This window comes from Brachyhypopomus gauderio, unplaced genomic scaffold (assembly GCF_052324685.1).
Source record: "Brachyhypopomus gauderio isolate BG-103 unplaced genomic scaffold, BGAUD_0.2 sc131, whole genome shotgun sequence".
NCBI lineage: Eukaryota > Metazoa > Chordata > Actinopteri > Gymnotiformes > Hypopomidae > Brachyhypopomus > Brachyhypopomus gauderio.
Window position 1 is genome coordinate 45,376 of NW_027506952.1, and position 27,716 is coordinate 73,091.

The following is a 27,716-nucleotide window of genomic DNA, read 5'->3' on the forward strand; positions in this document are numbered from 1 at the left end:
TGGACTTGTTCAAAGGGTGCACTCTATGAGCAAAATATCATGTGCATGTTGAAATTGCAAGCAGCCAGAAGGTCTTTCAAGTTTGCGATGAGGACCATTTAGAGAAGAAGTGGTTATAACTTGAATTCCAATCACATGCGTCGTTAAATTGAGATATCATGAGCGTCCTCAAATGCTGTAATGATGAGATTCACCAGTATTACAAGATATAAGTTTGGGAATGAAATCAGCAGCCTTTAATGAGTGATGATTGAGAGAGAACAATGTCGTAAGATATCTGACTGAAAATAAATTGGACTGCTTGAAAAGGTCATATACTAAATGTTTAAAAGGCAAGAATTGCATAGTATCACAACAAACAGGGTAAAGCAAACACTTCCAGATGCCACTAGGGGGCACACAGAGTTGAACTGGGGACCTCTTGATCTGCAGTGAAATGCTCTACCACTGAGCTATACCCCCAGCAGGAAGTGTGATTTGCAACCTCAATGTGAGCACATAAGCAGGAAAAACACAAGCTCACAAGATACCTGATGTGGAGCTTACAGGAGATTTTGGAAGGTGACAATCTAAAGGAATGCTTCGAGTAACAGTAAAAATGCTCGCCCAGTGGCGTAAATACTGAACAAATGCTTTTCTCAGGAATCCATTTTTAAACAAATTGGCACTTCCTGAGCAGTGACTGCTGGATGATATTATGAAATAGCACCATCCGACATATTTTTGGACTTGTTCAAAGGGTGCACTCTATGAGCAAAATATCATGTGCATGTTGAAATTGCAAGCAGCCAGAAGGTCTTTCAAGTTTGCGATGAGGACCATTTAGAGAAGAAGTGGTAATCACTTGAATTCCAATCACATGCGTCGTTAAATTGAAATATCATGAGCATCCTCAAATGCTGTAATGATGAGATTCACCAGTATTACAAGATACATGTTTGGGAATGAATTCAGCAGCCTTTAATGAGTGATGATTGAGAAAGAACAATCTCGTAAGATATCTGACTGAAAATGAATTGGACTGCTTGAAAAGGTTATATACGAAATGTTTAAAAGGCAAGAATTGCATAGTATCACATCAAACAGGGTAAAGCAAACACTTTCAGATGCCACTAGGGGGCACCCAGAGTTGAACTGGGAACCTCTTGATCTGCAGTCAAATGCTCTACCACTGAGCTATACCCCCAGCAGGAAGTGTGATTTGCAACCTCAATGTGAGCACATGAGCAGGAAAAACACAAGATCACAAGATACCTGATGGGGAGCTTACAGGAGATTTTGGAAGGCGACAATCTAAAGGAATGCTTTGAGTAACAGTAAAAATGCTCGACCAGTGGCGTAAATCCTGAACAAATGCTTTTCTCAGGAATCACCATCCATATGACATATTTTTAGACTTGTTCAAAGGGTGCACTCTATGAGCAAAATATCATGTGCATGTTGAAATTGCAAGCAGCCAGAAGGTCTTTCAAGTTTGCGATGAGGACCATTTAGAGAAGAAGTGGTAATCACTTGAATTCCAATCACATGCGTCGTTAAATTGAAATATCATGAGCATCCTCAAATGCTGTAATGATGAGATTCACCAGTATTACAAGATACATGTTTGGGAATGAATTCAGCAGCCTTTAATGAGTGATGATTGAGAAAGAACAATCTCGTAAGATATCTGACTGAAAATGAATTGGACTGCTTGAAAAGGTTATATACGAAATGTTTAAAAGGCAAGAATTGCATAGTATCACATCAAACAGGGTAAAGCAAACACTTTCAGATGCCACTAGGGGGCACCCAGAGTTGAACTGGGAACCTCTTGATCTGCAGTCAAATGCTCTACCACTGAGCTATACCCCCAGCAGGAAGTGTGATTTGCAACCTCAATGTGAGCACATGAGCAGGAAAAACACAAGATCACAAGATACCTGATGGGGAGCTTACAGGAGATTTTGGAAGGCGACAATCTAAAGGAATGCTTTGAGTAACAGTAAAAATGCTCGACCAGTGGCGTAAATCCTGAACAAATGCTTTTCTCAGGAATCACCATCCATATGACATATTTTTAGACTTGTTCAAAGGGTGCACTCTATGAGCAAAATATCATGTGCATGTTGAAATTGCAAGCAGCCAGAAGGTCTTTCAAGTTTGCGATGAGGACCATTTAGAGAAGAAGTGGTAATCACTTGAATTCCAATCACATGTCTCGTTAAATTAAGATATCATGAGCATCCTCAAATGCTGTAATGATGAGATTCACCAGTATTACAAGATATATGTTTGGGAATGAAATCAGCAGCCTTTAATGATTGATGATTGAGAGAGCACAATGACGTAAGATATCTGACTGAAAATTAATTGGACTGCTTGAAAAAGTCATATACGAAATGTTTAAAAGGCAAGAATAGCATAGTATCACAACATACAGGGTAAAGCAAACACTTCCAGACGCCACTAGGGGGCACCGAGAGTTGAACTGGGGACCTCTTGATCTGCCGTCAAACACTCTACCACTGATCTATATCCCCAGCAGGAAGTGGGATTTGCAACCTCAATGTGAGCACATGAGCAGGAAAAACACAAGCTCACAAGATACCTGATGGGGAGCTTACAGGAGATTTTTGGAAGGTGAGAATCTAAAGGAATGCTTTGAGTAACAGTAAAAATGCTCGCCCAGTGGCGTAAATCCTGAACAAATGCTTTTCTCAGGAATCCATTTTTAAACACATTGGCACTTCCTGAGCAGTGACTGCTGGATGATATTATGAAATGGCACCATCCATATGACATATTTTTGGACTTGTTCAAAGGGTGCACTCTATGAGCAAAATATCATGTGCATGTTGAAATTGCAAGCAGCCAGAAGGTCTTTCAAGTTTGCGATGAGGACCATTTAGAGAAGAAGTGGTAATCACTTGAATTCCAATCACATGTCTCGTTAAATTAAGATATCATGAGCATCCTCAAATGCTGTAATGATGAGATTCACCAGTATTACAAGATATATGTTTGGGAATGAAATCAGCAGCCTTTAATGATTGATGATTGAGAGAGCACAATGACGTAAGATATCTGACTGAAAATTAATTGGACTGCTTGAAAAGGTCATATACGAAATGTTTAAAAGGCAAGAATTGCATAGTATCATAACAAACAGGGTAAAGCAAACACATCCAGATGCCACTAGGGGGCACCCAGAGTTGAACTGGGGACCTCTTGATCTGCAGTCAAATGCTCTACCACTGAGCTATACCCCCAGCAGGAAGTGTGATTTGCAACCTCAATGTGAGCACATGAGCAAGAAAAACACACGCTCACAATATACCTGATCTGGAGCTTACAGGAGATTTTGGAAGGCGACAATCTAAAGGAATGCTTTGAGTAACAGTAAAAATGCTCGACCAGTGGCGTAAATCCTGAACAAATGCTTTTCTCAGGAATCCATTTTTAAACAAATTGGCACTTCCTGAGCAGTGACTGCTGGATGATATTATGAAATAGCACCATCCGACATATTTTTGGACTTGTTCAAAGGGTGCACTCTATGAGCAAAATATCATGTGCATGTTGAAATTGCAAGCAGCCAGAAGGTCTTTCAAGTTTGCGATGAGGACCATTTAGAGAAGAAGTGGTAATCACTTGAATTCCAATCACATGCGTCATTAAATTGAAATATCATGAGCATCCTCAAATGCTGTAATGATGAGATTCACCAGTATTACAAGATACATGTTTGGGAATGAATTCAGCAGCCTTTAATGAGTGATGATTGAGAAAGAACAATCTCGTAAGATATCTGACTGAAAATGAATTGGACTGCTTGAAAAGGTTATATACGAAATGTTTAAAAGGCAAGAATTGCATAGTATCACATCAAACAGGGTAAAGCAAACACTTTCAGATGCCACTAGGGGGCACCCAGAGTTGAACTGGAAACCTCTTGATCTGCAGTCAAATGCTCTACCACTGAGCTATACCCCCAGCAGGAAGTGTGATTTGCAACCTCAATGTGAGCACATGAGCAGGAAAAACACAAGATCACAAGATACCTGATGGGGAGCTTACAGGAGATTTTGGAAGGCGACAATCTAAAGGAATGCTTTGAGTAACAGTAAAAATGCTCGACCAGTGGCGTAAATCCTGAACAAATGCTTTTCTCAGGAATCACCATCCATATGACATATTTTTAGACTTGTTCAAGGGGTGCACTCTATGAGCAAAATATCATGTGCATGTTGAAATTGCAAGCAGCCAGAAGGTCTTTCAAGTTTGCGATGAGGACCATTTAGAGAAGAAGTGGTAATCACTTGAATTCCAATCACATGCGTCGTTAAATTGAGATATCATGAGCGTCCTCAAATGCTGTAATGATGAGATTCACCAGTATTACAAGATATTTGTTTGGGAATGAAATCAGTAGCCTTTAATGAGTGATGATTGAGAGAGAACAATGTCGTAAGATATCTGACTGAAAATGAATTGGACTGCTTGAAAAGGTCATATACGAAATGTTTAAAAGGCAAGAATTGCATAGTATAACAACAAACAGGGTAAAGCAAACACATCCAGATGTCACTAGGGGGCACCCAGAGTTGAACTGGGGACCTCTTGATCTGCAGTCAAATGCTCTACCACTGAGCTATACCCCCAGCAGGAAGGGTGATTTGCAACCTCAATGTGAGCACATGAGCAGGAAAAACACAAGCTCACAAGATACCTGATGTGGAGCTTACAGGAGATATTGGAAGGTGACAATCTAAAGGAATGCTTTGAGTAACAGTAAAAATGCTCGCCCAGTGGCGTAAATCCTGAACAAATGCTTTTCTCAGGAATCCATTTTAAAACACATTGGCACTTCCTGAGCAGTGACTGCTGGATGATATTATGAAATGGCACCATCCATATGACATATTTTTGGACTTGTTCAAAGGGTGCACTCTATGAGCAAAATATCATGTGCATGTTGAAATTGCAAGCAGCCAGAAGGTCTTTCAAGTTTGCGATGAGGACCATTTAGAGAAGTGGTAATCACTTGAATTCCAATCACATGCGTCGTTAAATTGAGATATCATGAGCGTCCTCAAATGCTGTAATGATGAGATTCACCAGTATTACAAGATATATGTTTGGGAATGAAATCAGCAGCCTTTAATGAGTGATGATTGAGAGAGAATAATGTCGTAAGATATCTGACTGAAAATGAATTGGACTGCTTGAAAAGGTCATATACGAAATGTTTAAAAGGCAAGAATTGCATGATATCACAACAAACAGGGTAAAGCAAACACTTCCAGATGTCACTAGGGGGCACCCAGAGTTGAACTGGGGACCTCTTGATCTGCCGTCAAACACTCTACCACTGATCTATATCCCCAGCAGGAAGTGGGATTTGCAACCTCAATGTGAGCACATGAGCAGGAAAAACACAAGCTCACAAGATACCTGATGGGGAGCTTACAGGAGATTTTTGGAAGGTGAGAATCTAAAGGAATGCTTTGAGTAACAGTAAAAATGCTCGCCCAGTGGCGTAAATCCTGAACAAATGCTTTTCTCAGGAATCCATTTTTAAACACATTGGCACTTCCTGAGCAGTGACTGCTGGATGATATTATGAAATGGCACCATCCATATGACATATTTTTGGACTTGTTCAAAGGGTGCACTCTATGAGCAAAATATCATGTGCATGTTGAAATTGCAAGCAGCCAGAAGGTCTTTCAAGTTTGCGATGAGGACCATTTAGAGAAGAAGTGGTAATCACTTGAATTCCAATCACATGTCTCGTTAAATTAAGATATCATGAGCATCCTCAAATGCTGTAATGATGAGATTCACCAGTATTACAAGATATATGTTTGGGAATGAAATCAGCAGCCTTTAATGATTGATGATTGAGAGAGCACAATGACGTAAGATATCTGACTGAAAATTAATTGGACTGCTTGAAAAGGTCATATACGAAATGTTTAAAAGGCAAGAATTGCATAGTATCATAACAAACAGGGTAAAGCAAACACATCCAGATGCCACTAGGGGGCACCCAGAGTTGAACTGGGGACCTCTTGATCTGCAGTCAAATGCTCTACCACTGAGCTATACCCCCAGCAGGAAGTGTGATTTGCAACCTCAATGTGAGCACATGAGCAAGAAAAACACACGCTCACAATATACCTGATCTGGAGCTTACAGGAGATTTTGGAAGGCGACAATCTAAAGGAATGCTTTGAGTAACAGTAAAAATGCTCGACCAGTGGCGTAAATCCTGAACAAATGCTTTTCTCAGGAATCCATTTTTAAACAAATTGGCACTTCCTGAGCAGTGACTGCTGGATGATATTATGAAATAGCACCATCCGACATATTTTTGGACTTGTTCAAAGGGTGCACTCTATGAGCAAAATATCATGTGCATGTTGAAATTGCAAGCAGCCAGAAGGTCTTTCAAGTTTGCGATGAGGACCATTTAGAGAAGAAGTGGTAATCACTTGAATTCCAATCACATGCGTCATTAAATTGAAATATCATGAGCATCCTCAAATGCTGTAATGATGAGATTCACCAGTATTACAAGATACATGTTTGGGAATGAATTCAGCAGCCTTTAATGAGTGATGATTGAGAAAGAACAATCTCGTAAGATATCTGACTGAAAATGAATTGGACTGCTTGAAAAGGTTATATACGAAATGTTTAAAAGGCAAGAATTGCATAGTATCACATCAAACAGGGTAAAGCAAACACTTTCAGATGCCACTAGGGGGCACCCAGAGTTGAACTGGAAACCTCTTGATCTGCAGTCAAATGCTCTACCACTGAGCTATACCCCCAGCAGGAAGTGTGATTTGCAACCTCAATGTGAGCACATGAGCAGGAAAAACACAAGATCACAAGATACCTGATGGGGAGCTTACAGGAGATTTTGGAAGGCGACAATCTAAAGGAATGCTTTGAGTAACAGTAAAAATGCTCGACCAGTGGCGTAAATCCTGAACAAATGCTTTTCTCAGGAATCACCATCCATATGACATATTTTTAGACTTGTTCAAGGGGTGCACTCTATGAGCAAAATATCATGTGCATGTTGAAATTGCAAGCAGCCAGAAGGTCTTTCAAGTTTGCGATGAGGACCATTTAGAGAAGAACTGGTAATCACTTGAATTCCAATCACATGCGTCGTTAAATTGAGATATCATGAGCGTCCTCAAATGCTGTAATGATGAGATTCACCAGTATTACAAGATATTTGTTTGGGAATGAAATCAGTAGCCTTTAATGAGTGATGATTGAGAGAGAACAATGTCGTAAGATATCTGACTGAAAATGAATTGGACTGCTTGAAAAGGTCATATACGAAATGTTTAAAAGGCAAGAATTGCATAGTATAACAACAAACAGGGTAAAGCAAACACATCCAGATGTCACTAGGGGGCACCCAGAGTTGAACTGGGGACCTCTTGATCTGCAGTCAAATGCTCTACCACTGAGCTATACCCCCAGCAGGAAGGGTGATTTGCAACCTCAATGTGAGCACATGAGCAGGAAAAACACAAGCTCACAAGATACCTGATGTGGAGCTTACAGGAGATATTGGAAGGTGACAATCTAAAGGAATGCTTTGAGTAACAGTAAAAATGCTCGCCCAGTGGCGTAAATCCTGAACAAATGCTTTTCTCAGGAATCCATTTTAAAACACATTGGCACTTCCTGAGCAGTGACTGCTGGATGATATTATGAAATGGCACCATCCATATGACATATTTTTGGACTTGTTCAAAGGGTGCACTCTATGAGCAAAATATCATGTGCATGTTGAAATTGCAAGCAGCCAGAAGGTCTTTCAAGTTTGCGATGAGGACCATTTAGAGAAGTGGTAATCACTTGAATTCCAATCACATGCGTCGTTAAATTGAGATATCATGAGCGTCCTCAAATGCTGTAATGATGAGATTCACCAGTATTACAAGATATATGTTTGGGAATGAAATCAGCAGCCTTTAATGAGTGATGATTGAGAGAGAATAATGTCGTAAGATATCTGACTGAAAATGAATTGGACTGCTTGAAAAGGTCATATACGAAATGTTTAAAAGGCAAGAATTGCATGATATCACAACAAACAGGGTAAAGCAAACACTTCCAGATGTCACTAGGGGGCACCCAGAGTTGAACTGGGGACCTCTTGATCTGCAGTCAAATGCTCTACCACTGAGCTATACCCTCAGCAGGAAGTGTGATTTGCAACCTCAATGTGAGCACATGAGCAGGAAAAACACAAGCTCACAAGATACCTGATGTGGAGCTTACAGGAGATATTGGAAGGTGACAATCTAAAGGAATGCTTTGAGTAACAGTAAAAATGCTCGCCCAGTGGCGTAAATCCTGAACAAATGCTTTTCTCAGGAATCCATTTTAGAACAAATTGGCACTTCCTGAGCAATGACTGCTGGATGATGATATGAAATGGCACCATCCATATGACATATTTTTAGACTTGTTCAAAGGGTGCACTCTATGAACAAAATATCATGTGCATGTTGAAATTGCAAGCAGCCAGAAGGTCTTTCAAGTTTGCGATGAGGACCATTTAGAGAAGAAGTAGTAATCACTTGAATTCCAATCACATGCGTCGTTAAATTGAGATATCATGAGCGTCCTCAAATGCTGTAATGATGAGATTCACCAGTATTACAAGATATATGTTTGGGAATGAAATCAGCAGCCTTTAATGAGTGATGATTGAGAGAGAACAATGTCGTAAGATATCTGACTGAAAATGAATTGGACTGCTTGAAAAGGTCATATACGAAATGTTTAAAAGGCAAGAATTGCATAGTATCATAACAAACAGGGTAAAGCAAACACATCCAGATGCCACTAGGGGGCACCCAGAGTTGAACTGGGGACCTCTTGATCTGCAGTCAAATGCTCTACCACTGAGCTATACCCCCAGCAGGAAGTGTGATTTGCAACCTCAATGTGAGCACATGAGCAGGAAAAACACAAGCTCACAAGATACCTGATGTGGAGCTTACAGGAGATATTGGAAGGTGACAATCTAAAGGAATGCTTTGAGTAACAGTAAAAATGCTCGCCCAGTGGCGTAAATCCTGAACAAATGCTTTTCTCAGGAATCCATTTTTAAACACATTGGCACTTCCTGAGCAGTGACTGCTGGATGATATTATGAAATGGCACCATCCATATGACATATGTTTAGACTTGTTCAAAGGGTGCACTCTATGAGCAAAATATCATGTGCATGTTGAAATTGCAAGCAGCCAGAAGGTCTTTCAAGTTTGCGATGAGGACCATTTAGAGAAGAAGTGGTAATCACTTGAATTCCAATCACATGCGTCGTTAAATTGAGATATCATGAGCGTCCTCAAATGCTGTAATGATGAGATTCACCAGTATTACAAGATATATGTTTGGGAATGAAATCAGCAGCCTTTAATGAGTGATGATTGAGAGAGAACAATGTCGTAAGATATCTGACTGAAAATGAATTGGACTGCTTGAAAAGGTCATATACGAAATGTTTAAAAGGCAAGAATTGCATAGTATCACAACAAACAGGGTAAAGCAAACACATCCAGATGCCACTAGGGGGCACCCAGAGTTGAACTGGGGACCTCTTGATCTGCAGTCAAATGCTCTACCACTGAGCTATACCCCCAGCAGGAAGTGTGATTTGCAACCTCAATGTGAGCACATGAGCAGGAAAAACACAAGCTCACAAGATACCAGATGTGGAGCTTACAGGAGATTTTGGAAGGTGACAATCTAAAGGAATGCTTTGAGTAACAGTAAAAATGCTCGCCCAGTGGCGTAAATCCTGAACAAATGCTTTTCTCAGGAATCCATTTTTAAACACATTGGCACTTCCTGAGCAGTGACTGCTGGATGATATTATGAAATGGCACCATCCATATGACATATTTTTAGACTTGTTCAAGGGGTGCACTCTATGAGCAAAATATCATGTGCATGTTGAAATTGCAAGCAGCCAGAAGGTCTTTCAAGTTTGCGATGAGGACCATTTAGAGAAGAAGTGGTTATAGCTTGAATTCCAATCACATGCGTCGTTAAATTGAGATATCATGAGCGTCCTCAAATGCTGTAATGATGAGATTCACCAGTATTACAAGATATATGTTTGGGAATGAAATCAGCAGCCTTTAATGAGTGATGATTGAGAGAGAACAATGTCGTAAGATATCTGACTGAAAATGAATTGGACTGCTTGAAAAGGTCATATACGAAATGTTAAAAAGGCAAGAATTGCATAGTATCATAACAAACAGGGTAAAGCAAACACATCCAGATGCCACTAGGGGGCACCCAGAGTTGAACTGGGGACCTCTTGATCTGCAGTCAAATGCTCTACCACTGAGCTATACCCCCAGCAGGAAGTGTGATTTGCAACCTCAATGTGAGCACATGAGCAGGAAAAACACATGCTCACAAGATACCTGATGTGGAGCTTACAGGAGATATTGGAAGGTGACAATCTAAAGGAATGCTTTGAGTAACAGTAAAAATGCTCGCCCAGTGGCATAAATCCTGAACAAATGCTTTTCTCAGGAATCCATTTTTAAACACATTGGCACTTCCTGAGCAGTGACTGCTGGATGATATTATGAAATGGCACCATCCATATGACATATTTTTGGACTTGTTCAAAGGGTGCACTCTATGAGCAAAATATCATGTGCATGTTGAAATTGCAAGCAGCCAGAAGGTCTTTCAAGTTTGCGATGAGGACCATTTAGAGAAGAAGTGGTAATCACTTGAATTCCAATCACATGCATCGTTAAATTGAGATATCATGAGCGTCCTCAAATGCTGTAATGATGAGATTCACCAGTATTACAAGATATATGTTTGGGAATGAAATCAGCAGCCTTTAATGAGTGATGATTGAGAGAGAACAATGTCGTAAGATATCTGACTGAAAATGAATTGGACTGCTTGAAAAGGTCATATACGAAATGTTTAAAAGGCAAGAATTGCATAGTATCACAACAAACAGGGTAAAGCAAACACATCCAGATGCCACTAGGGGGCACCCAGAGTTGAACTGGGGACCTCTTGATCTGCAGTCAAATGCTCTACCACTGAGCTATACCCCCAGCAGGAAGTGTGATTTGCAACCTCAATGTGAGCACATGAGCAGGAAAAACACAAGCTCACAAGATACCTGATGTGGAGCTTACAGGAGATATTGGAAGGTCACAATCTAAAGGAATGCTTTGAGTAACAGTAAAAATGCTCGCCCAGTGGCGTAAATCCTGAACAAATGCTTTTCTCAGGAATCCATTTTTAAACACATTGGCACTTCCTGAGCAGTGACTGCTGGATGATATTATGAAATGGCACCATCCATATGACATATTTTTAGACTTGTTCAAAGGGTGCACTCTATGAGCAAAATATCATGTGCATGTTGAAATTGCAAGCAGCCAGAAGGTCTTTCAAGTTTGCGATGAGGACCATTTAGAGAAGAAGTGGTAATCACTTGAATTCCAATCACATGCGTCGTTAAATTGAGATATCATGAGCGTCCTCAAATGCTGTAATGATGAGATTCACCAGTATTACAAGATATTTGTTTGGGAATGAAATCAGTAGCCTTTAATGAGTGATGATTGAGAGAGAACAATGTCGTAAGATATCTGACTGAAAATGAATTGGACTGCTTGAAAAGGTCATATACGAAATGTTTAAAAGGCAAGAATTGCATAGTATCACAACAAACAGGGTAAAGCAAACACATCCAGATGCCACTAGGGGGCACCCAGAGTTGAACTGGGGACCTCTTGATCTGCAGTCAAATGCTCTACCACTGAGCTATACCCCCAGCAGGAAGTGTGATTTGCAACCTCAATGTGAGCACATGAGCAGGAAAAACACAAGCTCACAAGATACCTGATGTGGAGCTTACAGGAGATTTTGGAAGGTGACAATCTAAAGGAATGCTTTGAGTAACAGTAAAAATGCTCGCCCAGTGGCGTAAATCCTGAACAAATGCTTTTCTCAGGAATCCATTTTTAAACACATTGGCACTTCCTGAGCAGTGACTGCTGGATGATATTATGAAATGGCACCATCCATATGACATATTTTTAGACTTGTTCAAGGGGTGCACTCTATGAGCAAAATATCATGTGCATGTTGAAATTGCAAGCAGCCAGAAGGTCTTTCAAGTTTGCGATGAGGACCATTTAGAGAAGAAGTGGTTATAGCTTGAATTCCAATCACATGCGTCGTTAAATTGAGATATCATGAGCGTCCTCAAATGCTGTAATGATGAGATTCACCAGTATTACAAGATATTTGTTTGGGAATGAAATCAGTAGCCTTTAATGAGTGATGATTGAGAGAGAACAATGTCGTAAGATATCTGACTGAAAATGAATTGGACTGCTTGAAAAGGTCATATACGAAATGTTTAAAAGGCAAGAATTGCATAGTATAACAACAAACAGGGTAAAGCAAACACATCCAGATGTCACTAGGAGGCACCCAGAGTTGAACTGGGGACCTCTTGATCTGCAGTCAAATGCTCTACCACTGAGCTATACCCGCAGCAGGAAGGGTGATTTGCAACCTCAATGTGAGCACATGAGCAGGAAAAACACAAGCTCACAAGATACCTGATGTGGAGCTTACAGGAGATAATGGAAGGTGACAATCTAAAGGAATGCTTTGAGTAACAGTAAAAATGCTCGCCCAGTGGCGTAAATCCTGAACAAATGCTTTTCTCAGGAATCCATTTTAAAACACATTGGCACTTCCTGAGCAGTGACTGCTGGATGATATTATGAAATGGCACCATCCATATGACATATTTTTGGACTTGTTCAAAGGGTGCACTCTATGAGCAAAATATCATGTGCATGTTGAAATTGCAAGCAGCCAGAAGGTCTTTCAAGTTTGCGATGAGGACCATTTAGAGAAGAAGTGGTAATCACTTGAATTCCAATCACATGCGTCGTTAAATTGAGATATCATGAGCGTCCTCAAATGCTGTAATGATGAGATTCACCAGTATTACAAGATATATGTTTGGGAATTAAATCAGCAGCCTTTAATGAGTGATGATTGAGAGAGAATAATGTCGTAAGATATCTGACTGAAAATGAATTGGACTGCTTGAAAAGGTCATATACGAAATGTTTAAAAGGCAAGAATTGCATGATATCACAACAAACAGGGTAAAGCAAACACTTCCAGATGCCACTAGGGGGCACCCAGAGTTGAACTGGAGACCTCTTGATCTGCAGTCAAATGCTCTACCACTGAGCTATACCCCCAGGAGGAAGTGGGATTTGCAACCTCAATGTGAGCACATGAGCAGGAAAAACACAAGCTCACAAGATACCTGATGTGGAGCTTACAGGAGATTTTGGAAGGTGACAATCTAAAGGAATGCTTTGAGTAACAGTAAAAATGCTCGCCCAGTGGCGTAAATCCTGAACAAATGCTTTTCTCAGGAATCCATTTTTAAACACATTGGCACTTCCTGAGCAGTGACTGCTGGATGATATTATGAAATGGCACCATCCATATGACATATTTTTGGACTTGTTCAAAGGGTGCACTCTATGAGCAAAATATCATGTGCATGTTGAAATTGCAAGCAGCCAGAAGGTCTTTCAAGTTTGCGATGAGGACCATTTAGAGAAGAAGTGGTTATAGCTTGAATTCCAATCACATGCGTCGTTAAATTGAGATATCATGAGCGTCCTCAAATGCTGTAATGATGAGATTCACCAGTATTACAAGATAAATGTTTGGGAATGAAATCAGCAGCCTTTAATGAGTGATGATTGAGAGAGAACAATGTCGTAAGATATCTGACTGAAAATGAATTGGACTGCTTGAAAAGGTCATATACGAAATGTTAAAAAGGCAAGAATTGCATAGTATCATAACAAACAGGGTAAAGCAAACACATCCAGATGCCACTAGGGGGCACCCAGAGTTGAACTGGGGACCTCTTGATCTGCAGTCAAATGCTCTACCACTGAGCTATACCCCCAGCAGGAAGTGTGATTTGCAACCTCAATGTGAGCACATGAGCAGGAAAAACACATGCTCACAAGATACCTGATGTGGAGCTTACAGGAGATATTGGAAGGTGACAATCTAAAGGAATGCTTTGAGTAACAGTAAAAATGCTCGCCCAGTGGCATAAATCCTGAACAAATGCTTTTCTCAGGAATCCATTTTTAAACACATTGGCACTTCCTGAGCAGTGACTGCTGGATGATATTATGAAATGGCACCATCCATATGACATATTTTTGGACTTGTTCAAAGGGTGCACTCTATGAGCAAAATATCATGTGCATGTTGAAATTGCAAGCAGCCAGAAGGTCTTTCAAGTTTGCGATGAGGACCATTTAGAGAAGAAGTGGTAATCACTTGAATTCCAATCACATGCATCGTTAAATTGAGATATCATGAGCGTCCTCAAATGCTGTAATGATGAGATTCACCAGTATTACAAGATATATGTTTGGGAATGAAATCAGCAGCCTTTAATGAGTGATGATTGAGAGAGAACAATGTCGTAAGATATCTGACTGAAAATGAATTGGACTGCTTGAAAAGGTCATATACGAAATGTTTAAAAGGCAAGAATTGCATAGTATCACAACAAACAGGGTAAAGCAAACACATCCAGATGCCACTAGGGGGCACCCAGAGTTGAACTGGGGACCTCTTGATCTGCAGTCAAATGCTCTACCACTGAGCTATACCCCCAGCAGGAAGTGTGATTTGCAACCTCAATGTGAGCACATGAGCAGGAAAAACACAAGCTCACAAGATATCTAATGTTGAGCTTACAGGAGATTTTGGAAGGTGACAATCTAAAGGAATGCTTTGAGTAACAATAAAATGCTCGCCCAGTGGCGTAAATCCTGAACAAATGCTTTTCTTAGGAATCCATTTTTAAACACATTGGCACTTCCTGAGCAGTGACTGCTGGATGATATTATGAAATGGCACCATCCATATGACATATTTTTGGACTTGTTCAAAGGGTGCACTCTATGAGCAAAATATCATGTGCATGTTGAAATTGCAAGCAGCCAGAAGGTCTTTCAAGTTTGCGATGAGGACCATTTAGAGAAGAAGTGGTTATAGCTTGAATTCCAATCACATGCGTCGTTAAATTGAGATATCATGAGCGTCCTCAAATGCTGTAATGATGAGATTCACCAGTATTACAAGATAAATGTTTGGGAATGAAATCAGCAGCCTTTAATGAGTGATGATTGAGAGAGAACAATGTCGTAAGATATCTGACTGAAAATGAATTGGACTGCTTGAAAAGGTCATATACGAAATGTTAAAAAGGCAAGAATTGCATAGTATCATAACAAACAGGGTAAAGCAAACACATCCAGATGCCACTAGGGGGCACCCAGAGTTGAACTGGGGACCTCTTGATCTGCAGTCAAATGCTCTACCACTGAGCTATACCCCCAGCAGGAAGTGTGATTTGCAACCTCAATGTGAGCACATGAGCAGGAAAAACACATGCTCACAAGATACCTGATGTGGAGCTTACAGGAGATATTGGAAGGTGACAATCTAAAGGAATGCTTTGAGTAACAGTAAAAATGCTCGCCCAGTGGCATAAATCCTGAACAAATGCTTTTCTCAGGAATCCATTTTTAAACACATTGGCACTTCCTGAGCAGTGACTGCTGGATGATATTATGAAATGGCACCATCCATATGACATATTTTTGGACTTGTTCAAAGGGTGCACTCTATGAGCAAAATATCATGTGCATGTTGAAATTGCAAGCAGCCAGAAGGTCTTTCAAGTTTGCGATGAGGACCATTTAGAGAAGAAGTGGTAATCACTTGAATTCCAATCACATGCATCGTTAAATTGAGATATCATGAGCGTCCTCAAATGCTGTAATGATGAGATTCACCAGTATTACAAGATATATGTTTGGGAATGAAATCAGCAGCCTTTAATGAGTGATGATTGAGAGAGAACAATGTCGTAAGATATCTGACTGAAAATGAATTGGACTGCTTGAAAAGGTCATATACGAAATGTTTAAAAGGCAAGAATTGCATAGTATCACAACAAACAGGGTAAAGCAAACACATCCAGATGCCACTAGGGGGCACCCAGAGTTGAACTGGGGACCTCTTGATCTGCAGTCAAATGCTCTACCACTGAGCTATACCCCCAGCAGGAAGTGTGATTTGCAACCTCAATGTGAGCACATGAGCAGGAAAAACACAAGCTCACAAGATACCTGATGTGGAGCTTACAGGAGATTTTGGAAGGTGACAATCTAAAGGAATGCTTTGAGTAACAGTAAAAATGCTCGCCCAGTGGCGTAAATCCTGAACAAATGCTTTTCTCAGGAATCCATTTTTAAACACATTGGCACTTCCTGAGCAGTGACTGCTGGATGATATTATGAAATGGCACCATCCATATGACATATTTTTAGACTTGTTCAAGGGGTGCACTCTATGAGCAAAATATCATGTGCATGTTGAAATTGCAAGCAGCCAGAAGGTCTTTCAAGTTTGCGATGAGGACCATTTAGAGAAGAAGTGGTTATAGCTTGAATTCCAATCACATGCGTCGTTAAATTGAGATATCATGAGCGTCCTCAAATGCTGTAATGATGAGATTCACCAGTATTACAAGATATATGTTTGGGAATGAAATCAGCAGCCTTTAATGAGTGATGATTGAGAGAGAATAATGTCGTAAGATATCTGACTGAAAATGAATTGGACTGCTTGAAAAGGTCGTATACGAAATGTTTAAAAGGCAAGAATTGCATGATATCACAACAAACAGGGTAAAGCAAACACTTCCAGATGCCACTAGGGGGCACCCAGAGTTGAACTGGGGACCTCTTGATCTGCAGTCAAATGCTCTACCACTGAGCTATACCCTCAGCAGGAAGTGTGATTTGCAACCTCAATGTGAGCACATGAGCAGGAAAAACACAAGGTCACAAGATACCTGATGTGGAGCTTACAGGAGATATTGGAAGGTGACAATCTAAAGGAATGCTTTGAGTAACAGTAAAAATGCTCGCCCAGTGGCGTAAATCCTGAACAAATGCTTTTCTCAGGAATCCATTTTAGAACAAATTGGCACTTCCTGAGCAATGACTGCTGGATGATATTATGAAATGGCACCATCCATATGACATATTTTTAGACTTGTTCAAAGGGTGCACTCTATGAACAAAATATCATGTGCATGTTGAAATTGCAAGCAGCCAGAAGGTCTTTCAAGTTTGCGATGAGGACCATTTAGAGAAGAAGTAGTAATCACTTGAATTCCAATCACATGCGTCGTTAAATTGAGATATCATGAGCGTCCTCAAATGCTGTAATGATGAGATTCACCAGTATTACAAGATATATGTTTGGGAATGAAATCAGCAGCCTTTAATGAGTGATGATTGAGAGAGAACAATGTCGTAAGATATCTGACTGAAAATGAATTGGACTGCTTGAAAAGGTCATATACGAAATGTTTAAAAGGCAAGAATTGCATAGTATCATAACAAACAGGGTAAAGCAAACACATCCAGATGCCACTAGGGGGCACCCAGAGTTGAACTGGGGACCTCTTGATCTGCAGTCAAATGCTCTACCACTGAGCTATACCCCCAGCAGGAAGTGTGATTTGCAACCTCAATGTGAGCACATGAGCAGGAAAAACACAAGCTCACAAGATACCTGATGTGGAGCTTACAGGAGATATTGGAAGGTGACAATCTAAAGGAATGCTTTGAGTAACAGTAAAAATGCTCGCCCAGTGGCGTAAATCCTGAACAAATGCTTTTCTCAGGAATCCATTTTTAAACACATTGGCACTTCCTGAGCAGTGACTGCTGGATGATATTATGAAATGGCACCATCCATATGACATATTTTTAGACTTGTTCAAAGGGTGCACTCTATGAGCAAAATATCATGTGCATGTTGAAATTGCAAGCAGCCAGAAGGTCTTTCAAGTTTGCCATGAGGACCATTTAGAGAAGAAGTGGTAATCACTTGAATTCCAATCACATGCGTCGTTAAATTGAGATATCATGAGCGTCCTCAAATGCTGTAATGATGAGATTCACCAGTATTACAAGATATATGTTTGGGAATGAAATCAGCAGCCTTTAATGAGTGATGATTGAGAGAGAACAATGTCGTAAGATATCTGACTGAAAATGAATTGGACTGCTTGAAAAGGTCATATACGAAATGTTTAAAAGGCAAGAATTGCATAGTATCACAACAAACAGGGTAAAGCAAACACATCCAGATGCCACTAGGGGGCACCCAGAGTTGAACTGGGGACCTCTTGATCTGCAGTCAAATGCTCTACCACTGAGCTATACCCCCAGCAGGAAATGTGATTTGCAACCTCAATGTGAGCACATGAGCAGGAAAAACACAAGCTCACAAGATACCTGATGTGGAGCTTACAGGAGATTTTGGAAGGTGACAATCTAAAGGAATGCTTTGAGTAACAGTAAAAATGCTCGCCCAGTGGCGTAAATCCTGAACAAATGCTTTTCTCAGGAATCCATTTTTAAACACATTGGCACTTCCTGAGCAGTGACAGCTGGATGATATTATGAAATGGCACCATCCATATGACATATTTTTAGACTTGTTCAAGGGGTGCACTCTATGAGCAAAATATCATGTGCATGTTGAAATTGCAAGCAGCCAGAAGGTCTTTCAAGTTTGCGATGAGGACCATTTAGAGAAGAAGTGGTTATAGCTTGAATTCCAATCACATGCGTCGTTAAATTGAGATATCATGAGCGTCCTCAAATGCTGTAATGATGAGATTCACCAGTATTACAAGATATTTGTTTGGGAATGAAATCAGTAGCCTTTAATGAGTGATGATTGAGAGAGAACAATGTCGTAAGATATCTGACTGAAAATGAATTGGACTGCTTGAAAAGGTCATATACGAAATGTTTAAAAGGCAAGAATTGCATAGTATCACAACAAACAGGGTAAAGCAAACACATCCAGATGCCACTAGGGGGCACCCAGAGTTGAACTGGGGACCTCTTGATCTGCAGTCAAATGCTCTACCACTGAGCTATACCCCCAGCAGGAAGTGTGATTTGCAACCTCAATGTGAGCACATGAGCAGGAAAAACACAAGCTCACAAGATACCTGATGTGGAGCTTACAGGAGATTTTGGAAGGTGACAATCTAAAGGAATGCTTTGAGTAACAGTAAAAATGCTCGCCCAGTGGCGTAAATCCTGAACAAATGCTTTTCTCAGGAATCCATTTTTAAACACATTGGCACTTCCTGAGCAGTGACTGCTGGATGATATTATGAAATGGCACCATCCATATGACATATTTTTAGACTTGTTCAAGGGGTGCACTCTATGAGCAAAATATCATGTGCATGTTGAAATTGCAAGCAGCCAGAAGGTCTTTCAAGTTTGCGATGAGGACCATTTAGAGAAGAAGTGGTTATAGCTTGAATTCCAATCACATGCGTCGTTAAATTGAGATATCATGAGCGTCCTCAAATGCTGTAATGATGAGATTCACCAGTATTACAAGATATTTGTTTGGGAATGAAATCAGTAGCCTTTAATGAGTGATGATTGAGAGAGAACAATGTCGTAAGATATCTGACTGAAAATGAATTGGACTGCTTGAAAAGGTCATATACGAAATGTTTAAAAGGCAAGAATTGCATAGTATCACAACAAACAGGGTAAAGCAAACACATCCAGATGCCACTAGGGGGCACCCAGAGTTGAACTGGGGACCTCTTGATCTGCAGTCAAATGCTCTACCACTGAGCTATACCCCCAGCAGGAAGTGTGATTTGCAACCTCAATGTGAGCACATGAGCAGGAAAAACACAAGCTCACAAGATACCTGATGTGGAGCTTACAGGAGATTTTGGAAGGTGACAATCTAAAGGAATGCTTTGAGTAACAGTAAAAATGCTCGCCCAGTGGCGTAAATCCTGAACAAATGCTTTTCTCAGGAATCCATTTTTAAACACATTGGCACTTCCTGAGCAGTGACTGCTGGATGATATTATGAAATGGCACCATCCATATGACATATTTTTAGACTTGTTCAAGGGGTGCACTCTATGAGCAAAATATCATGTGCATGTTGAAATTGCAAGCAGCCAGAAGGTCTTTCAAGTTTGCGATGAGGACCATTTAGAGAAGAAGTGGTTATAGCTTGAATTCCAATCACATGCGTCGTTAAATTGAGATATCATGAGCGTCCTCAAATGCTGTAATGATGAGATTCACCAGTATTACAAGATATTTGTTTGGGAATGAAATCAGTAGCCTTTAATGAGTGATGATTGAGAGAGAACAATGTCGTAAGATATCTGACTGAAAATGAATTGGACTGCTTGAAAAGGTCATATACGAAATGTTTAAAAGGCAAGAATTGCATAGTATAACAACAAACAGGGTAAAGCAAACACATCCTGATGTCACTAGGGGGCACCCAGAGTTGAACTGGGGACCTCTTGATCTGCAGTCAAATGCTCTACCACTGAGCTATACCCCCAGCAGGAAGGGTGATTTGCAACCTCAATGTGAGCACATGAGCAGGAAAAACACAAGCTCACAAGATACCTGATGTGGAGCTTACAGGAGATATTGGAAGGTGACAATCTAAAGGAATGCTTTGAGTAACAGTAAAAATGCTCGCCCAGTGGCGTAAATCCTGAACAAATGCTTTTCTCAGGAATCCATTTTAAAACACATTGGCACTTCCTGAGCAGTGACTGCTGGATGATATTATGAAATGGCACCATCCATATGACAAATTTTTGGACTTGTTCAAAGGGTGCACTCTATGAGCAAAATATCATGTGCATGTTGAAATTGCAAGCAGCCAGAAGGTCTTTCAAGTTTGCGATGAGGACCATTTAGAGAAGAAGTGGTAATCACTTGAATTCCAATCACATGCGTCGTTAAATTGAGATATCATGAGCGTCCTCAAATGCTGTAATGATGAGATTCACCAGTATTACAAGATATTTGTTTGGGAATGAAATCAGTAGCCTTTAATGAGTGATGATTGAGAGAGAACAATGTCGTAAGATATCTGACTGAAAATGAATTGGACTGCTTGAAAAGGTCATATACGAAATGTTTAAAAGGCAAGAATTGCATAGTATCACAACAAACAGGGTAAAGCAAACACATCCAGATGCCACTAGGGGGCACCCAGAGTTGAACTGGGGACCTCTTGATCTGCAGTCAAATGCTCTACCACTGAGCTATACCCCCAGCAGGAAGTGTGATTTGCAACCTCAATGTGAGCACATGAGCAGGAAAAACACAAGCTCACAAGATACCTGATGTGGAGCTTACAGGAGATTTTGGAAGGTGACAATCTAAAGGAATGCTTTGAGTAACAGTAAAAATGCTCGCCCAGTGGCGTAAATCCTGAACAAATGCTTTTCTCAGGAATCCATTTTAAAACACATTGGCACTTCCTGAGCAGTGACTGCTGGATGATATTATGAAATGGCACCATCCATATGACATATTTTTGGACTTGTTCAAAGGGTGCACTCTATGAGCAAAATATCATGTGCATGTTGAAATTGCAAGCAGCCAGAAGGTCTTTCAAGTTTGCGATGAGGACCATTTAGAGAAGAAGTGGTAATCACTTGAATTCCAATCACATGCGTCGTTAAATTGAGATATCATGAGCGTCCTCAAATGCTGTAATGATGAGATTCACCAGTATTACAAGATATATGTTTGGGAATTAAATCAGCAGCCTTTAATGAGTGATGATTGAGAGAGAATAATGTCGTAAGATATCTGACTGAAAATGAATTGGACTGCTTGAAAAGGTCATATACGAAATGTTTAAAAGGCAAGAATTGCATGATATCACAACAAACAGGGTAAAGCAAACACTTCCAGATGCCACTAGGGGGCACCCAGAGTTGAACTGGAGACCTCTTGATCTGCAGTCAAATGCTCTACCACTGAGCTATACCCCCAGCAGGAAGTGTGATTTGCAACCTCAATGTGAGCACATGAGCAGGAAAAACACAAGCTCACAAGATACCTGATGTGGAGCTTACAGGAGATTTTGGAAGGTGACAATCTAAAGGAATGCTTTGAGTAACAGTAAAAATGCTCGCCCAGTGGCGTAAATCCTGAACAAATGCTTTTCTCAGGAATCCATTTTTAAACACATTGGCACTTCCTGAGCAGTGACTGCTGGATGATATTATGAAATGGCACCATCCATATGACATATTTTTGGACTTGTTCAAAGGGTGCACTCTATGAGCAAAATATCATGTGCATGTTGAAATTGCAAGCAGCCAGAAGGTCTTTCAAGTTTGCGATGAGGACCATTTAGAGAAGAAGTGGTTATAGCTTGAATTCCAATCACATGCGTCGTTAAATTGAGATATCATGAGCGTCCTCAAATGCTGTAATGATGAGATTCACCAGTATTACAAGATATATGTTTGGGAATGAAATCAGCAGCCTTTAATGAGTGATGATTGAGAGAGAACAATGTCGTAAGATATCTGACTGAAAATGAATTGGACTGCTTGAAAATGTCATATACGAAATGTTAAAAAGGCAAGAATTGCATAGTATCATAACAAACAGGGTAAAGCAAACACATCCAGATGCCACTAGGGGGCACCCAGAGTTGAACTGGGGACCTCTTGATCTGCAGTCAAATGCTCTACCACTGAGCTATACCCCCAGCAGGAAGTGTGATTTGCAACCTCAATGTGAGCACATGAGCAGGAAAAACACATGCTCACAAGATACCTGATGTGGAGCTTACAGGAGATATTGGAAGGTGACAATCTAAAGGAATGCTTTGAGTAACAGTAAAAATGCTCGCCCAGTGGCATAAATCCTGAACAAATGCTTTTCTCAGGAATCCATTTTTAAACACATTGGCACTTCCTGAGCAGTGACTGCTGGATGATATTATGAAATGGCACCATCCATATGACATATTTTTGGACTTGTTCAAAGGGTGCACTCTATGAGCAAAATATCATGTGCATGTTGAAATTGCAAGCAGCCAGAAGGTCTTTCAAGTTTGCGATGAGGACCATTTAGAGAAGAAGTGGTAATCACTTGAATTCCAATCACATGCATCGTTAAATTGAGATATCATGAGCGTCCTCAAATGCTGTAATGATGAGATTCACCAGTATTACAAGATATATGTTTGGGAATGAAATCAGCAGCCTTTAATGAGTGATGATTGAGAGAGAACAATGTCGTAAGATATCTGACTGAAAATGAATTGGACTGCTTGAAAAGGTCATATACGAAATGTTTAAAAGGCAAGAATTGCATAGTATCACAACAAACAGGGTAAAGCAAACACATCCAGATGCCACTAGGGGGCACCCAGAGTTGAACTGGGGACCTCTTGATCTGCAGTCAAATGCTCTACCACTGAGCTATACCCCCAGCAGGAAGTGTGATTTGCAACCTCAATGTGAGCACATGAGCAGGAAAAACACAAGCTCACAAGATACCTGATGTGGAGCTTACAGGAGATTTTGGAAGGTGACAATCTAAAGGAATGCTTTGAGTAACAGTAAAAATGCTCGCCCAGTGGCGTAAATCCTGAACAAATGCTTTTCTCAGGAATCCATTTTTAAACACATTGGCACTTCCTGAGCAGTGACTGCTGGATGATATTATGAAATGGCACCATCCATATGACATATTTTTAGACTTGTTCAAGGGGTGCACTCTATGAGCAAAATATCATGTGCATGTTGAAATTGCAAGCAGCCAGAAGGTCTTTCAAGTTTGCGATGAGGACCATTTAGAGAAGAAGTGGTTATAGCTTGAATTCCAATCACATGCGTCGTTAAATTGAGATATCATGAGCGTCCTCAAATGCTGTAATGATGAGATTCACCAGTATTACAAGATATATGTTTGGGAATGAAATCAGCAGCCTTTAATGAGTGATGATTGAGAGAGAATAATGTCGTAAGATATCTGACTGAAAATGAATTGGACTGCTTGAAAAGGTCATATACGAAATGTTTAAAAGGCAAGAATTGCATGATATCACAACAAACAGGGTAAAGCAAACACTTCCAGATGCCACTAGGGGGCACCCAGAGTTGAACTGGGGACCTCTTGATCTGCAGTCAAATGCTCTACCACTGAGCTATACCCTCAGCAGGAAGTGTGATTTGCAACCTCAATGTGAGCACATGAGCAGGAAAAACACAAGGTCACAAGATACCTGATGTGGAGCTTACAGGAGATATTGGAAGGTGACAATCTAAAGGAATGCTTTGAGTAACAGTAAAAATGCTCGCCCAGTGGCGTAAATCCTGAACAAATGCTTTTCTCAGGAATCCATTTTAGAACAAATTAGCACTTCCTGAGCAATGACTGCTGGATGATATTATGAAATGGCACCATCCATATGACATATTTTTAGACTTGTTCAAAGGGTGCACTCTATGAACAAAATATCATGTGCATGTTGAAATTGCAAGCAGCCAGAAGGTCTTTCAAGTTTGCGATGAGGACCATTTAGAGAAGAAGTAGTAATCACTTGAATTCCAATCACATGCGTCGTTAAATTGAGATATCATGAGCGTCCTCAAATGCTGTAATGATGAGATTCACCAGTATTACAAGATATATGTTTGGGAATGAAATCAGCAGCCTTTAATGAGTGATGATTGAGAGAGAACAATGTCGTAAGATATCTGACTGAAAATGAATTGGACTGCTTGAAAAGGTCATATACGAAATGTTTAAAAGGCAAGAATTGCATAGTATCATAACAAACAGGGTAAAGCAAACACATCCAGATGCCACTAGGGGGCACCCAGAGTTGAACTGGGGACCTCTTGATCTGCAGTCAAATGCTCTACCACTGAGCTATACCCCCAGCAGGAAGTGTGATTTGCAACCTCAATGTGAGCACATGAGCAGGAAAAACACAAGCTCACAAGATACCTGATGTGGAGCTTACAGGAGATATTGGAAGGTGACAATCTAAAGGAATGCTTTGAGTAACAGTAAAAATGCTCGCCCAGTGGCGTAAATCCTGAACAAATGCTTTTCTCAGGAATCCATTTTTAAACACATTGGCACTTCCTGAGCAGTGACTGCTGGATGATATTATGAAATGGCACCATCCATATGACATATTTTTAGACTTGTTCAAAGGGTGCACTCTATGAGAAAAATATCATGTGCATGTTGAAATTGCAAGCAGCCAGAAGGTCTTTCAAGTTTGCGATGAGGACCATTTAGAGAAGAAGTGGTAATCACTTGAATTCCAATCACATGCGTCGTTAAATTGAGATATCATGAGCGTCCTCAAATGCTGTAATGATGAGATTCACCAGTATTACAAGATATATGTTTGGGAATGAAATCAGCAGCCTTTAATGAGTGATGATTGAGAGAGAACAATGTCGTAAGATATCTGACTGAAAATGAATTGGACTGCTTGAAAAGGTCATATACGAAATGTTTAAAAGGCAAGAATTGCATAGTATCACAACAAACAGGGTAAAGCAAACACATCCAGATGCCACTAGGGGGCACCCAGAGTTGAACTGGGGACCTCTTGATCTGCAGTCAAATGCTCTACCACTGAGCTATACCCCCAGCAGGAAGTGTGATTTGCAACCTCAATGTGAGCACATGAGCAGGAAAAACACAAGCTCACAAGATACCTGATGTGGAGCTTACAGGAGATTTTGGAAGGTGACAATCTAAAGGAATGCTTTGAGTAACAGTAAAAATGCTCGCCCAGTGGCGTAAATCCTGAACAAATGCTTTTCTCAGGAATCCATTTTTAAACACATTGGCACTTCCTGAGCAGCGACTGCTGGATGATATTATGAAATGGGACCATCCATATGACATATTTTTAGACTTGTTCAAGGGGTGCACTCTATGAGCAAAATATCATGTGCATGTTGAAATTGCAAGCAGCCAGAAGGTCTTTCAAGTTTGCGATGAGGACCATTTAGAGAAGAAGTGGTTATAGCTTGAATTCCAATCACATGCGTCGTTAAATTGAGATATCATGAGCGTCCTCAAATGCTGTAATGATGAGATTCACCAGTATTACAAGATATTTGTTTGGGAATGAAATCAGTAGCCTTTAATGAGTGATGATTGAGAGAGAACAATGTCGTAAGATATCTGACTGAAAATGAATTGGACTGCTTGAAAAGGTCATATACGAAATGTTTAAAAGGCAAGAATTGCATAGTATCACAACAAACAGGGTAAAGCAAACACATCCAGATGCCACTAGGGGGCACCCAGAGTTGAACTGGGGACCTCTTGATCTGCAGTCAAATGCTCTACCACTGAGCTATACCCCCAGCAGGAAGTGTGATTTGCAACCTCAATGTGAGCACATGAGCAGGAAAAACACAAGCTCACAAGATACCTGATGTGGAGCTTACAGGAGATTTTGGAAGGTGACAATCTAAAGGAATGCTTTGAGTAACAGTAAAAATGCTCGCCCAGTGGCGTAAATCCTGAACAAATGCTTTTCTCAGGAATCCATTTTTAAACACATTGGCACTTCCTGAGCAGTGACTGCTGGATGATATTATGAAATGGCACCATCCATATGACATATTTTTAGACTTGTTCAAGGGGTGCACTCTATGAGCAAAATATCATGTGCATGTTGAAATTGCAAGCAGCCAGAAGGTCTTTCAAGTTTGCGATGAGGACCATTTAGAGAAGAAGTGGTTATAGCTTGAATTCCAATCACATGCGTCGTTAAATTGAGATATCATGAGCGTCCTCAAATGCTGTAATGATGAGATTCACCAGTATTACAAGATATTTGTTTGGGAATGAAATCAGTAGCCTTTAATGAGTGATGATTGAGAGAGAACAATGTCGTAAGATATCTGACTGAAAATGAATTGGACTGCTTGAAAAGGTCATATACGAAATGTTTAAAAGGCAAGAATTGCATAGTATAACAACAAACAGGGTAAAGCAAACACATCCTGATGTCACTAGGGGGCACCCAGAGTTGAACTGGGGACCTCTTGATCTGCAGTCAAATGCTCTACCACTGAGCTATACCCCCAGCAGGAAGGGTGATTTGCAACCTCAATGTGAGCACATGAGCAGGAAAAACACAAGCTCACAAGATACCTGATGTGGAGCTTACAGGAGATATTGGAAGGTGACAATCTAAAGGAATGCTTTGAGTAACAGTAAAAATGCTCGCCCAGTGGCGTAAATCCTGAACAAATGCTTTTCTCAGGAATCCATTTTAAAACACATTGGCACTTCCTGAGCAGTGACTGCTGGATGATATTATGAAATGGCACCATCCATATGACAAATTTTTGGACTTGTTCAAAGGGTGCACTCTATGAGCAAAATATCATGTGCATGTTGAAATTGCAAGCAGCCAGAAGGTCTTTCAAGTTTGCGATGAGGACCATTTAGAGAAGAAGTGGTAATCACTTGAATTCCAATCACATGCGTCGTTAAATTGAGATATCATGAGCGTCCTCAAATGCTGTAATGATGAGATTCACCAGTATTACAAGATATTTGTTTGGGAATGAAATCAGTAGCCTTTAATGAGTGATGATTGAGAGAGAACAATGTCGTAAGATATCTGACTGAAAATGAATTGGACTGCTTGAAAAG

At 40.4% G+C, this 27,716-nt stretch overlaps 29 non-coding genes across 29 annotated transcripts; all 29 read right to left on the minus strand.

Moving 5' to 3' along the window:
- Nucleotides 1-1,114: 1,114 nt before the first annotated feature.
- trnac-gca (transfer RNA cysteine (anticodon GCA)) lies at nt 1,115-1,186 on the minus strand. The gene has a single exon. It is a non-coding gene; the product is annotated as a tRNA-Cys (tRNA).
- Nucleotides 1,187-1,782: 596 nt separating this feature from the next.
- On the minus strand, nt 1,783-1,854 carry trnac-gca (transfer RNA cysteine (anticodon GCA)). Its single transcript has one exon. It is a non-coding gene; the product is annotated as a tRNA-Cys (tRNA).
- A 1,325-nt stretch (nt 1,855-3,179) lies between these two features.
- trnac-gca (transfer RNA cysteine (anticodon GCA)) lies at nt 3,180-3,251 on the minus strand. Its single transcript has one exon. It is a non-coding gene; the product is annotated as a tRNA-Cys (tRNA).
- Nucleotides 3,252-4,571: 1,320 nt separating this feature from the next.
- On the minus strand, nt 4,572-4,643 carry trnac-gca (transfer RNA cysteine (anticodon GCA)). The gene has a single exon. It is a non-coding gene; the product is annotated as a tRNA-Cys (tRNA).
- Nucleotides 4,644-6,025: 1,382 nt separating this feature from the next.
- trnac-gca (transfer RNA cysteine (anticodon GCA)) lies at nt 6,026-6,097 on the minus strand. Its single transcript has one exon. It is a non-coding gene; the product is annotated as a tRNA-Cys (tRNA).
- A 1,320-nt stretch (nt 6,098-7,417) lies between these two features.
- On the minus strand, nt 7,418-7,489 carry trnac-gca (transfer RNA cysteine (anticodon GCA)). Its single transcript has one exon. It is a non-coding gene; the product is annotated as a tRNA-Cys (tRNA).
- A 1,381-nt stretch (nt 7,490-8,870) lies between these two features.
- Nucleotides 8,871-8,942, minus strand: trnac-gca (transfer RNA cysteine (anticodon GCA)). Its single transcript has one exon. It is a non-coding gene; the product is annotated as a tRNA-Cys (tRNA).
- A 656-nt stretch (nt 8,943-9,598) lies between these two features.
- Nucleotides 9,599-9,670, minus strand: trnac-gca (transfer RNA cysteine (anticodon GCA)). The gene has a single exon. It is a non-coding gene; the product is annotated as a tRNA-Cys (tRNA).
- Nucleotides 9,671-10,326: 656 nt separating this feature from the next.
- trnac-gca (transfer RNA cysteine (anticodon GCA)) lies at nt 10,327-10,398 on the minus strand. Its single transcript has one exon. It is a non-coding gene; the product is annotated as a tRNA-Cys (tRNA).
- Nucleotides 10,399-11,054: 656 nt separating this feature from the next.
- trnac-gca (transfer RNA cysteine (anticodon GCA)) lies at nt 11,055-11,126 on the minus strand. The gene has a single exon. It is a non-coding gene; the product is annotated as a tRNA-Cys (tRNA).
- Nucleotides 11,127-11,782: 656 nt separating this feature from the next.
- On the minus strand, nt 11,783-11,854 carry trnac-gca (transfer RNA cysteine (anticodon GCA)). The gene has a single exon. It is a non-coding gene; the product is annotated as a tRNA-Cys (tRNA).
- Nucleotides 11,855-13,238: 1,384 nt separating this feature from the next.
- trnac-gca (transfer RNA cysteine (anticodon GCA)) lies at nt 13,239-13,310 on the minus strand. Its single transcript has one exon. It is a non-coding gene; the product is annotated as a tRNA-Cys (tRNA).
- Nucleotides 13,311-13,966: 656 nt separating this feature from the next.
- trnac-gca (transfer RNA cysteine (anticodon GCA)) lies at nt 13,967-14,038 on the minus strand. Its single transcript has one exon. It is a non-coding gene; the product is annotated as a tRNA-Cys (tRNA).
- A 656-nt stretch (nt 14,039-14,694) lies between these two features.
- Nucleotides 14,695-14,766, minus strand: trnac-gca (transfer RNA cysteine (anticodon GCA)). Its single transcript has one exon. It is a non-coding gene; the product is annotated as a tRNA-Cys (tRNA).
- A 655-nt stretch (nt 14,767-15,421) lies between these two features.
- trnac-gca (transfer RNA cysteine (anticodon GCA)) lies at nt 15,422-15,493 on the minus strand. The gene has a single exon. It is a non-coding gene; the product is annotated as a tRNA-Cys (tRNA).
- Nucleotides 15,494-16,149: 656 nt separating this feature from the next.
- Nucleotides 16,150-16,221, minus strand: trnac-gca (transfer RNA cysteine (anticodon GCA)). The gene has a single exon. It is a non-coding gene; the product is annotated as a tRNA-Cys (tRNA).
- A 1,384-nt stretch (nt 16,222-17,605) lies between these two features.
- On the minus strand, nt 17,606-17,677 carry trnac-gca (transfer RNA cysteine (anticodon GCA)). The gene has a single exon. It is a non-coding gene; the product is annotated as a tRNA-Cys (tRNA).
- A 656-nt stretch (nt 17,678-18,333) lies between these two features.
- On the minus strand, nt 18,334-18,405 carry trnac-gca (transfer RNA cysteine (anticodon GCA)). Its single transcript has one exon. It is a non-coding gene; the product is annotated as a tRNA-Cys (tRNA).
- A 656-nt stretch (nt 18,406-19,061) lies between these two features.
- trnac-gca (transfer RNA cysteine (anticodon GCA)) lies at nt 19,062-19,133 on the minus strand. The gene has a single exon. It is a non-coding gene; the product is annotated as a tRNA-Cys (tRNA).
- Nucleotides 19,134-19,789: 656 nt separating this feature from the next.
- On the minus strand, nt 19,790-19,861 carry trnac-gca (transfer RNA cysteine (anticodon GCA)). The gene has a single exon. It is a non-coding gene; the product is annotated as a tRNA-Cys (tRNA).
- Nucleotides 19,862-20,517: 656 nt separating this feature from the next.
- Nucleotides 20,518-20,589, minus strand: trnac-gca (transfer RNA cysteine (anticodon GCA)). Its single transcript has one exon. It is a non-coding gene; the product is annotated as a tRNA-Cys (tRNA).
- A 656-nt stretch (nt 20,590-21,245) lies between these two features.
- Nucleotides 21,246-21,317, minus strand: trnac-gca (transfer RNA cysteine (anticodon GCA)). The gene has a single exon. It is a non-coding gene; the product is annotated as a tRNA-Cys (tRNA).
- Nucleotides 21,318-21,973: 656 nt separating this feature from the next.
- On the minus strand, nt 21,974-22,045 carry trnac-gca (transfer RNA cysteine (anticodon GCA)). Its single transcript has one exon. It is a non-coding gene; the product is annotated as a tRNA-Cys (tRNA).
- A 656-nt stretch (nt 22,046-22,701) lies between these two features.
- On the minus strand, nt 22,702-22,773 carry trnac-gca (transfer RNA cysteine (anticodon GCA)). The gene has a single exon. It is a non-coding gene; the product is annotated as a tRNA-Cys (tRNA).
- Nucleotides 22,774-23,429: 656 nt separating this feature from the next.
- On the minus strand, nt 23,430-23,501 carry trnac-gca (transfer RNA cysteine (anticodon GCA)). The gene has a single exon. It is a non-coding gene; the product is annotated as a tRNA-Cys (tRNA).
- A 1,384-nt stretch (nt 23,502-24,885) lies between these two features.
- Nucleotides 24,886-24,957, minus strand: trnac-gca (transfer RNA cysteine (anticodon GCA)). The gene has a single exon. It is a non-coding gene; the product is annotated as a tRNA-Cys (tRNA).
- Nucleotides 24,958-25,613: 656 nt separating this feature from the next.
- On the minus strand, nt 25,614-25,685 carry trnac-gca (transfer RNA cysteine (anticodon GCA)). The gene has a single exon. It is a non-coding gene; the product is annotated as a tRNA-Cys (tRNA).
- A 656-nt stretch (nt 25,686-26,341) lies between these two features.
- trnac-gca (transfer RNA cysteine (anticodon GCA)) lies at nt 26,342-26,413 on the minus strand. Its single transcript has one exon. It is a non-coding gene; the product is annotated as a tRNA-Cys (tRNA).
- A 656-nt stretch (nt 26,414-27,069) lies between these two features.
- trnac-gca (transfer RNA cysteine (anticodon GCA)) lies at nt 27,070-27,141 on the minus strand. Its single transcript has one exon. It is a non-coding gene; the product is annotated as a tRNA-Cys (tRNA).
- Between the last annotated feature and the right edge of the window lie 575 nt (nt 27,142-27,716).